The following is an 11,302-nucleotide window of genomic DNA, read 5'->3' as shown; positions in this document are numbered from 1 at the left end:
CTCTCTCTCTCTCTGTCTCTCTCTCTCTCGTCTGTCTCTTTAATGTTTAAACCACCTCCCCTCACTGCTGCGTTCTTGACCAATCACGTGGCTTTAACCGAAGACTGGGGGCGGGGAATAGAGGACAAAAAAAGTCAGCAGCCATTTTCTTTTTAGAGAACGGCTTCACTCTCTCTCTCTGTCTGTAACCCCCACCCCCTCATTGCTGCGTTCTTGACCAATCACGTGGCTTTAACCGATGACTAGGGGGCGGGGAATAGAGGACCAAAACAAGCCGGCTGCCATTTAGGCACATCACTCATTGTGGCAGCTCCGTGTGTATCCCAAAAAATAGTTCGTATGCCAAGGTAAAATTTTCATAAATTTAACGTTCGTAAACCGAAAAGTTCGTAAGCCAGCGGGTTTGTAAACCGAGGTATCACTATATTCTTGACTTCAGATTTGAAAACTACTTATTAATTTGTTGTGCGCTCTATATGTAATACGTAGAGGGGATGAAACATTCGAATGGCTTCCCCAAATTCCTCACAGCCCGCAACAGAAAACAGAACTCCAATATGGACGGCGGGAAAAGATTAATTGGACACCATTTTTTTGGCCACTCGATCCAAACACCTATTTATGTATTTGTTGGACGAATAAAGGTTTTCTGATTCTTGGCTCGCCATGATCACGGCAGTCGCTGCCTGCTCATATTCCTGGCGAGCAAATATACTCGCTGCCCGTGTTTTGTCAATATCTTGATGGGTCGCCACTTACCGTGAAGCTGTAGCAGTTATGATACAGAAGGGGTCTAGCGAGAAGTGACCCAGAGGGTGAAATATTCATGCGGGAGCCCGGCGCAACGATCCACGCTGTTATTGTCGATTCGGGTGGATGGATGGACAAACGTGAAGATGGGATGCAGGCATATAAGGAAGCTCCGGGAAAGCCTTCATTATTTATTACGACGCACTCTTCCAAGGAAGCGCAAAGCCCCACATCAACTGGCCTCTTTTCTCACCGAACGCCAGCGGACTCAATTCGAGGGCGGTGCTTCCGCCAAGTCCACCTGTCCACTGGTCCCCCTTGGTACAAATGCCCATGCACACACACTGATGCGTGGGCAAAACCGTTCGCAAACTCCGGAGCGGCGACCTTGAGACCCGTTGACATTGTTTGCAGCCGCCGTGCTGTGAATGCGCAAGTGGCCATGCGGGATTTGGAAGACGCTTGACGCGTTGCTTTTTAAAGCGGCTGGGAAATGTGTCGCCAAGTGACCCCCGTGAATATGCATTGCATGCTAATGCTGGGGGGCTGTTGACTCAAGCTGTCGTTGTAGCCAAGGGCACAGTCTAACCCCGCTTTTTGAACGTCTCGATTCTCGGCCAATTTGGTTTCCGACCAAAATTTAGTTGTTTTTTTGTATGCCTCGGTTTACAAGCGAAATTGGGTTCTTGACCAAACTGAGCGCACCTGAATGCACCACTCCATTCCCCTCCCCTTCCTTATGTCACTTCCTCGTGTCTCGTCCCAAAGGGAGCAGGCGTGTTTGTATTGTTTAATCACAATTTAAAAAATGCAGACATTAATTACACTGATTATAATAAGAAATGTTTCAGTTTGTAAACAGGTTTCTGGAACGGATTATGGTTTGCATCTACAGGTAACGCGGTATTGATAAACGCACTGGGGATGGATGCGTCCACATCTTTGAACGCAAGGTGACAGTCGGTGAATGTCAGTGACACAGCACAATGGTCACTGGGGTGGGGTGGGTGGTCCCAAAAAAGACAAGAGACTTTGGCCCATTTGACTGGCATCACCACCGAGGTGGAGGGACCACCCAATTCTGCTCCTCTCATCTTTCGTGACTTGTTTGCATCTACAGGTAACATCCAACTTACGACCAGCTGGACTTACGACCACCCGTACTGACGACCTCCAGACCCTATTTTTAAAATTTGACTTCTACGCTTGGCACCGCAACGCGCTAGCAACGTGTACAACAATTTTGGCCAGCCAGCATCTCACTCTTGCACAGCAAATCGACCATGTGATGGCACCAGAGGTGTGGAGTTTTTGAGTCATTTAGCCTCCGAGTCTCTCTTCAACATTTTGAATGGATTTCGACTTACGACCATTTTGACCTACGGCCGTTTGGTCGGAACAGAACTCGGTTGTAAGTTGGATGTTACCTGTATTTTCAGGTACAGTCAAACCTCGGTTTTCGACCATAATCCGTTCCAGAAACCTGTTTACAAACTGAAACATTTCTTATTATAATCAATGTAATTAATGTCTGCATTTTTTTAATTGTGATTAAACAATACAAACACGCCTGCTCCCTTTGGGACGAGACACGAGGAAGTGACATAAGGAAGGGGAGGGGAATGGAGTGGTGCATTCAGGTGCGCTCAGTTTGGTCAAGAACCCAATTTCGCTTGTAAACCGAGGCATACAAAAAAACAACTACATTTTGGTTGGAACCAATCAGATTCCTAAAGCTTTCCCTTTGTGTGGCGACCGAGCTACCGCAGTGAGACCCCCACTCACCCAGAGAACGGCCTCGCTGCCCTTTTGGTCTTGGGACAACTCACCATCCTTTATTTAAAGGATAACCGACAACCCCGGACAAGTCCATAATTTGTAAAATCACTTCAAATGACTTCTACTGAGCACATTTTACAAAGATTCCACCACATATAGCTATATTTTATGTGTTAAGACTCGCGCTGAATATTCAGGAAGTCTTGTTTCTGAGTTGATGACGATGCCCTAAGTGACGTCACGGAGGGAACGCCCCTGACGGAGAAAGCGACACACAATGCATTTTGGGTACTTTTTTTGTCTCAAAACACAGTTATGATCGCAAAATTAGAAGAAAAACTACATAAATAGCGCGATGGTAAATCGTTGTGTGTCGCAGGCAATTGCGGTAACACACATAAAGAAGGCGTAAGTTTACACAAATTCCCAGCGGTCAAATCAGCCCATTTCCAACGGAGCTTGTACGCCATGGATACAGAAGGACTTTAATCGATTGCAAACATTTATGCTTTCCTTTTCAGAACTATTTGAATCATATTCATAACTTGATGAGTAACAAGAAAGCATCTTCTCCGAATCTGAACCCTCTGAAGCCATTGTTTTGATTCTGGAGAAAGGCAGTTTGTGAAGGAGTATTCTGGCGTGACATCACGAACAAGGGAGCGGTACTTTCAGAATCTCCCCAGCTCCGAGCTCATTTTGTCCCAGTTTTGGGACACTTTAAGTCATTTTAATTGGTGTTTTGCATTTGATTAAAAATATCAGCCTGCATGTTTTGGGTATTTTAGATGCTATAAAACGTTTTTTCTGATGTCAGTTAGGAAACAAAAAAATGGTGTCGGTTGTCCTTTAAGAGAAGACTAAATTCTTGTTACAATGCTGCATTTTGTATCGGGTGTGAGGGAGACGAGAGAGCCTTGTTGCAATCAAATTTGAGCTCCCCGGGTCATCGCTGACCTTTTGCCGCAGTTTTGTCGCAGTTGTGAATAACTTACGACCGTCGCTAAAGGCGGCGGACGAGTGGGAGGTTGCGAGTGAACCTGCAGTGATCACTTCAGATAAGACAAATTATCATAATTGCCACCATCATTATTCTTACTTGCTTCATCCAAAGTTTGAGCTTCATGTATCGATTTGAGTGTTTTAGACTTCTTGTCTGACCCCGCCCCCATCTAATGAATGTGCATCCTCCAGTGTCTGCAACTGGCACCTCAGTCCCACCAAAACCATTGTGGCGGACATTTAATTCCTGCCTTGTATGGAATCACTTTGCATTGATTGCCATGTTGGATAACGCGACCGCTCCGAAAGTTCCCCACCCGGATCCTTCCATATGTGTCACGGAGGGCCAATGAGGCAATTGCCTGCCTTGACTCCCCTGTTACGGTGACTCTGTGGCTTGCTTAATTTCATATATAGCGGTTGGGCACTAGACACTCTAGAGCAGACGCTAACAATCTATGGTCCGCGGGCCACATACGGCCCGTCAGGCTTTTTAATCCGGCCCCCCGAACTTGTCCAAATTATGGTAAAAACAGTGTCTGAAACTCATGACAAAAAGTTAGCAGACAACAGGGCAGACAACTCTGAAAAGTTGCCTGACTGGCCATAAAGTTGCCTGCCCCATTTTTCACAACTTGAAGCACAAATTTGACAACTAATTGCAAAAAAACATTATTGCAAAGTATAATGTTTTTTTTTTAATTACGGATGTACCTACCACAAATGCTGCCTTGCGTAATTTACGGTAAATATCCCTGGCTGAAGATTTTGCTCCAGTTGTCGTTTGTCGTCATGGTGCACAATGCAATGTTTGTGTTGCGTTGTCTGCTACAATCCACTGAGCGCCTTTCATAACTCTCAAGTACACTTTACAATCACGGTATAATGTACGTTTACGTTTTGTAGCGTCACAAATTTTGTTAGCTTCTTTTGAATCTTTCTTCTGGGCTGAGGTTCTGTGCATCTATTTGGGAAAATGATATGCAAATGCACGACCTTATAACGCTCGGGAAAGTCCGAAGCACGAAGCAGATTGGCTGTCGTGCCGAATATGAAAATTTCAGCTGCAGGTAGCCTCTGTCTGTGTGCTTGGCAACGATACACGTGTAATGTTTGCGCGAGAACGCGAGGGCGTCTGTGGCGAGTTTGTGGAGCATGCGGTCCTGACAATCCATCCATGATTTTGCGGAGTTTAACACAAGTAGATATTATTGAGCTTGAGTATTGCGTTGTGTAATAATATGTTTTGAATGTTGAAAGTGATTCCATTTTTCAATAAAGGTTGATTTCTTTAACTTTGCACGTTCGATTGAAACTTACTAAAAATAGACGCAATCTTGATAAATCACAGTGCGTATGTTATTTTAATATAATTCCATTTCCTCCTCCCAGTATCTGCGAAATAGAATGTAAATGCAATATCTTGCATATTCCTTGAGACAAATTTATTAACTCATAAGGGCTATTTTTCACATTTGAAAGACAGTTAATAAATTGGATTGTAGTGTTCTTACTGTGCTATGAGGTTTGCACACAAACACTCCTTCCAAATGTTCCTGGCCCAGCCCCTCTGTCAAATTTTAGAACCCATTGTGGCCCGCAAGTCTAAAAGTTTGCCCACCCCTGCTCTAGAGCACTGGTGTCAAAGGCCCAATGCTTCTCTTGTGTTCTTATTCTTCTCACTGCAACTGGCTCAATTTCCATTTCTGTGTCCCTCACGTAACCCCACGTTGATCCCGGCCACGACTCTGCCGCACGCAATCCTTCCCTATGTGCGCCCATCTTTTGTGCCTTAAGGTGCAACGACCATTGTATTGCAATAATAAGGTTTATGGAATTACAAATCTCTGAAATTGGATTTTCTTATGCCGCCAGAGTCGTACGACGACAGTTTTAAAACCTTGCGCGTCGGGGGTACAAGTGACCTCCAACTGAACTGCCGTTTCTCTGCGACGGAATCCTCAAAGTCAGCGTGGGTGGATACCCATTGAAAGAATCTGTCAATTCAGTCAATTAGAGCAAGGGTGTCAAAGTCATTTTGGGCCGCAGGTCACATTGTAGTTCCTCTCGGGGCCTGTTCTGAATTTGGGGAAACCAGTAGAATGTTTCATCTCCTCCACATGTATTACATATAGAGCGCACAATAAATGAATGAATAATTAGTTTTCAAATTAGAAATCAAGATTAACTCATTCACTGCCAGACGTGCAAAAATGTGGCCACTCCAATGACAGGGTTTTTGGCATTGTCACTAGGATTCCAGGTCCCACAGAATATTGAGTTTGCTGCATAAACAAACATTCAGTGCAGCGTAAGAAACCTTATATTCTCTTCTTTCATCAGAAAAATGAGATAGTTCCTAAATTATATGCATCTGGGGTTATATGAGCTTGGAATGAGGGTGGCTGTCCGAAATACAATGCATTACATCCATATTGGTTTATATAGTGCGCAGGGGTCGGGAACCTTTTTGACTACGAGAACCATAAAAGTAAAATATTTAGAAATGTTTTTCAGTGAGAGCCTCTCTCTCACACACACACACACACACACGCACACACACACACACACACACACACACACACGCACGCACGCACGCACACACACACACACACACACACACACACACACACACACACACACACACACACACACACACACGCACACACATGCATACACACGCATGCACGCAGGCAAACACCCTTGCAAACACGCACGCACGCGCGGCATTGTTTAATATAACTTTGTGATAGGACTCACCGTTAACATGAATGGTTTCCTTTCCTCATGATTGGTAAAAGTCCAACCAAACGATCAGAATGAAAGTCTACTTGCCGGGTCCATACACAAAGTCGCTAACCTGCGTACTGCTCATTAGCTCATTACCTCCTTCGTCACAGGAGTAATTTAGGACTTGAAACTCCCTCACAGGAAGAGCTCATTAGCCAGGTTACAAATTTATCAGTTCATGTAAAAGACAACCAATGAAAAATATCTGTTTTATTGCTTAGAGCGGTTGGTCCTCAGAACGTCCAGGGGTGTGGTATTCTAATCAAGAAAACTATGTTTTATTAATGTATCACTTTAATTTGCATATACTCTCAATAAATAGTGTTGGATTATTTTGATCGTTCGTCCCTGATTCATCACTTCTACAGGTGTTGATGGAAAAGGATGGTTAAATCATCAGGGAGCCAGGTGTAGAACAGAAAATTGGTTTAATCTTGGAGAGAGCGAAGGCATCGCGGTGTCGGCTTAAGGAGGAAGCATGGCGATAGAGAGAGAACTAGAAGGGAGAGCATTTTATACGGCGCACAGTGTGTGGCGCAAAAGGATGTGACGTAATGTAAATGCGACATCATGTAAGGGAAAGCAGGATATGACGTATCAGGAAGTTCAAAATCTAAACAAAGATTACAGAGCAATGTTTAGAGATGTTTGTATGGCGAATTACCCCAACAAATAGCTTGGCAGAGGGCTGCAGAATTTGGGCCTCTGTCATGAATGACTGCGTTCCCTGCCGGCAGTAAAAAGACAACCTTTCTGTGTCTGAGCCTTTGTCCACAGTGTCCGATCAAACACCTCTGACAGTTGGACAGTTTGAAATTTTGGTGGGCACTTGAACTGCTTGATTTGCTTTCGCAGGTCGAATAAAATGATGTGGCGGGCCATATTTGGCTCCCTGGCCTTGACACCTGTGAATTAGAGTCAGACATTGTTTCTTCTATTCACAGATAAACTCTGCTTCTAAACAAAAGTCAAACTTCTGGCTTCTTTCCCTTGGCTTCTTTCCTCGCTTAGCTTTGGATTGGATTGGATTGGATTGGATATGCCTTTATTAGTCTCACAGTGGAGAAATTTGACGGGTGTGCATTTGATGTCATTCCTTCCTCGTGCATAGTTTGATCTCCTTTGCGCGCCATTCATGCCAAAGTAGTTCAAATATCGCTTTCATCCCTGCAATCCTTGCATCCCTGCAATCTGACCACTGGAAAAGTGATTTACTCTGAGTGCCGTACAGGAACTATTCCATGCTTATCTTTAATGAAGGCTGAGGGTCCTTTGCTCTACCTAGTAGCATTAACGACATCCTCACAAATCTCGGGCGGCATTATTCAAAAGGATGCGGAGTAAGTAGAGTGGAAGAGGGGCGGGGGGAGGGGGGGTGGGGTCAGGCGGAAATGGGGAAGCATGTGAGATGGGCATCCTGGCTTGACTTTGTGTTTGTTTCACAGTGACTGGCTTCTAACGCAGAGGACGTCTGGTTTAGCTTGCTCTCCAGACAGGTAAGGTTGATTGTCTACCTAACGGCAGCAACATATTTTTTTTGCCTTCTTCACTTGCTTTTGTTTCGTATGATGCAACGTGTGCGTTACCAAAGCGAATCTGCAATCCGGTCTGTGCAAAGTGCGGCCCGTCGCCGCTTCATTTGTGTCACCTCGGCGCGACCGTTCCACATGGTCCACCTGCACAATCCAATCAGGTTAGATTTACATTGTCAGACACGTGTGATGTTTTCTTTGTTTCTTATGTATCCTGTATGCCTTGAGAATGTTGCACGTGTACTGAATGGATTGTTTTTGGAATGCCTTCTTCAAGGAGGAATACAGATTAGCGTTCCCATTTCGCCCTATTTGTCATACCTCTGCAGCAGACTTGTGTTCACCTCCGCAATTTGACGTTTGTCTGTGAATTTGTCACATTCAGAGACATCCCAAGCATCTTGGAGTCCTCGATTTGTCACCTTGATTCATCCGTCTGACAGTGATTAGCACAAAGCAGAGAGTGTGCTTATTGTGGTCTCCTTTGAATGAATCTGGGATTCTTTAGCCCAGAAGTGGTCGCGGCACATTTCCCCCGCTCTGGTTGTCAAGGCTGTATGCTAATTAGGTGGAGATGAGGAGAGAGTGAAATGAAAAGATCGAAAGAGAGAGAGAGAGAGAGAGAGAGAGAGAGAGAGAGAGAGAGAGAGAGAGAGAGAGAGAGAGAGAGAGAGAGAGAGAGAGAGAGAGAGAGAGAGAGAGAGAGAGAGAGAGAGAGAGAGAGAGAGAGAGAGAGAGAGAGAGAGAGAGAGAGAGAGAGAGAGAGCAGGGGGTGGGGTTGGAGGGAGAAGAGCATTAATGAGCTAGCCAAGAAGGGTCAGGATTGTTAAACCAATAGCTGGAAAAAATCGCCTTCACTTCCCAAGGCTTTCAGCTGTAAACTCACTTTCATCTCTAAACAAGCGAGGATGGCAGGCCTGTTCCACACTTGATATGTGAATTTGAGTTGACTTTTTTCCCTTCAATGGCCTATCAAATAACTAATTGCATCGCACCGATCGGAGTCATTCAGCATCAATCGCAGCTCAGGAGCCACGTTCAATCGCAAACATTCTAATGAGCACAATGAATCACTGGCCTTCAATATAAAACACAGTCAAACCTGGGTTTTCATCCATAATCTGTTCCAAAACACTGTTCGAAAACCGATTTGTTCGATAACCGAAACATTTTCCATTATAATCAATGTAATCAATGCCTGCTTGATAGTCTGATTGAACAATACAAACACGTCAACTCACAATAATAATACCGTAATACATTTCATTTATACGCGCTTTTCAAAACTCTCAAGGACACTTTACAGTCACAGGATATTTTTTTTGCAGGTGAGCAGCGGCAGCAACACACGCGCCAGCGTTCACTCAACCAGGAAGTAACAAAGTAAAACAAAAAAAAAACTAAATAACAAATATGACAGCACAAATACACAGAGTCATTCATTCTTCAAACTTTCTGTACCCTCGTTGTGACAAAGCAGATGAAAGAGGAGAGGATCAACGTGTCCTTTTCAGCAGTGGATCAAGGACGTCATGGTGGATGTGCACATCTACAATTAAACGCTACATGAGGATAAAATCCGATTTGCGGAGATATCAGCCTAACCTGTCTACTTTTTAATACAAATGTGATTCAACATTACTAATGCGTCAGTCACAATGACGCGTGACACGAGGAAGTGACGTTGTTGTGCCTGTGATGGGCAGCATCTTCACAGCCCCGCTTTTTCAGCGGAAAGGTTGGTGCTGTTGGACAGTCTGCGGCTGGATGGATGCATGGCTTGAGGAGCCCGCGATAAGAAGAAAGGGAGCGTCAGCGCAGAGCGCCGATGCGTCTGTGTAACTGTTGCGGCTTGGAATCGAAGCGGATTTATGTGGGACAGGAGATGTGAGAGAATCTCTTTTCGTCAATGGATGCGTCTTGTATGCTTTCAACATTTATCTTGTAGTCGACATGCACATTCCACCGTGATGTCCCTGATCGACTGCTGAAGAGATCTGGAACTGCTTCGTGTCCCAAAGAGGGTACAGAAAGTGCTTAAGATGAATGACTCTCTGTGTCTTTGTGTTGTCATGTTATTTGTTATTTAGTTTTGTTGTTGTTTTGACTTCAAGACGGCGCTGCGAGAGTGGCTGCCTTTCCAGAAGCTCCTGTATTTTGTTTTTCTACTTTCATTATGAGCGAGTTGCTTGTTCTGTAGCCACATAGGGACATAAGTCTTCTTGTGCCGGTCCCAAGCCCGGAAAAATACAGAGGGTTGTGTCAGAAAGGGCATCCGACGTAAAAGCTTGGCCAAAACAAACATGCAGATCAAACCTCTAAAGATGGAGGACACTGATTTGCTGTGGCGACCCCGTCAAGGGAAAGTTGAAAGGAAAAGAAGAAGATTCCTTTCATAACTTTGCTGCTGTGAAATGGAAAATGTCCCCACTGCGAGACTAATAAAATCCAAATCCAATCCAAACAGAGGCATAAAAAAAACACCAATTTTTGCTGCAAAATCAAATTGGTCGAGAAATGAGATCTTTGAAAACCCAGGTTTGACTGTATGAGCAAAAGCTGCCCCCCCCCCACACGCATCTAAAAATAAGCCTGTCTTGTTGACTGATCTGTCTCAGCAACATGAATAGACAAGAGGCTTTTGGCGAGCTACTCTGTTTGAGGTCTTCAATATCCCAGCGGCGTAGTAAGAAGGTCTCAAATAAGAAAAACCTTTTTTCACAGTTGATCTGGCAAACGTAGACCTTAAAGAGTTTGATGTCTCTCTTTAATTGTAAGTAGTGACACGTCGATGTATCCCAGAGCTTGATCGTGGCGTGGAGTCGAGCAAGTCGTGCTGTGAAACTCCGTCCAACGCAGTGCGGGTCTCTGCGAGTTGCGTGTGTGTCTGAGTCTGAGTCCAAATGATTCTGCCCCGTGATTCCCCCAATCTCTCTGTCCCACGCTGGCTACTTATATACTCTTGGCCTGCGTGGGAATGAGTCAGGCTCACTTGAAAGACATCAAAGGGTTGCGTGACACCACAACCTCCTCAAGTCACTTTTCTGTCACATGGACTCGTCTTTCATTGCGCTCGGCTTGATTGTAAGCTCCAGGCTGGTTGCATGTCCACTTCCTGTGATGGACAAGAGGTTTTTTTTCCCTGCTTGTCGTGCGTGGTCGTTTCTTACTTACTCCCGCGCTGCTACACGTTTTTGGAGAGACTGACCCTTATTTTCTACATCAGCAAGACAAGAAGTGCCAGCTTGCTTGCGCGCTCCACTGATTCCGAGTCAAATATTAAAGTGCTGTGTTGTGCGCTCAGCCTAATTGATTCCTTCCGCGTGGTGCGCACATAATGGCCTGACAGCAGGCGATACCAGGCTTTGTCAACATTGGGCATGCTGCCCGGCACTGAGCCTCCGGTGAAGACCCCCCCACGACGCTTTGTGGCCCCACACGCAGAGAGG

At 45.0% G+C, this 11,302-nt stretch overlaps 1 protein-coding gene across 6 annotated transcripts in view; it reads left to right on the top strand.

Moving 5' to 3' along the window:
* Positions 1 to 11,302, top strand: part of sulf2a (sulfatase 2a) — a 79,836-nt gene that overhangs the window by 14,227 nt on the left and 54,307 nt on the right. For 2 of the 6 annotated variants that reach the window (XM_089009842.1, XM_089009844.1), the window contains 2 exons: positions 7,767 to 7,817; positions 7,913 to 8,014. The exons of 2 other annotated variants lie outside the window; for them this stretch is intronic. The gene's annotated coding sequence lies outside the window, so the exon portion shown is untranslated. The remainder of the gene's footprint in view (positions 1 to 7,766; positions 7,818 to 7,912; positions 8,015 to 11,302) is intronic. 2 more of the 6 variants (XM_089009841.1, XM_089009840.1) reach the window with 1 other exon arrangement.

The sequence above is a fragment of the Hippocampus bargibanti genome, linkage group LG12 (genome assembly GCF_051943395.1).
Source record: "Hippocampus bargibanti isolate YZ-2025 linkage group LG12, ASM5194339v1, whole genome shotgun sequence".
NCBI classification, from domain to species: Eukaryota; Metazoa; Chordata; class Actinopteri; order Syngnathiformes; family Syngnathidae; genus Hippocampus; species Hippocampus bargibanti.
This window is presented reverse-complemented; position numbering and strand designations above follow the sequence as displayed.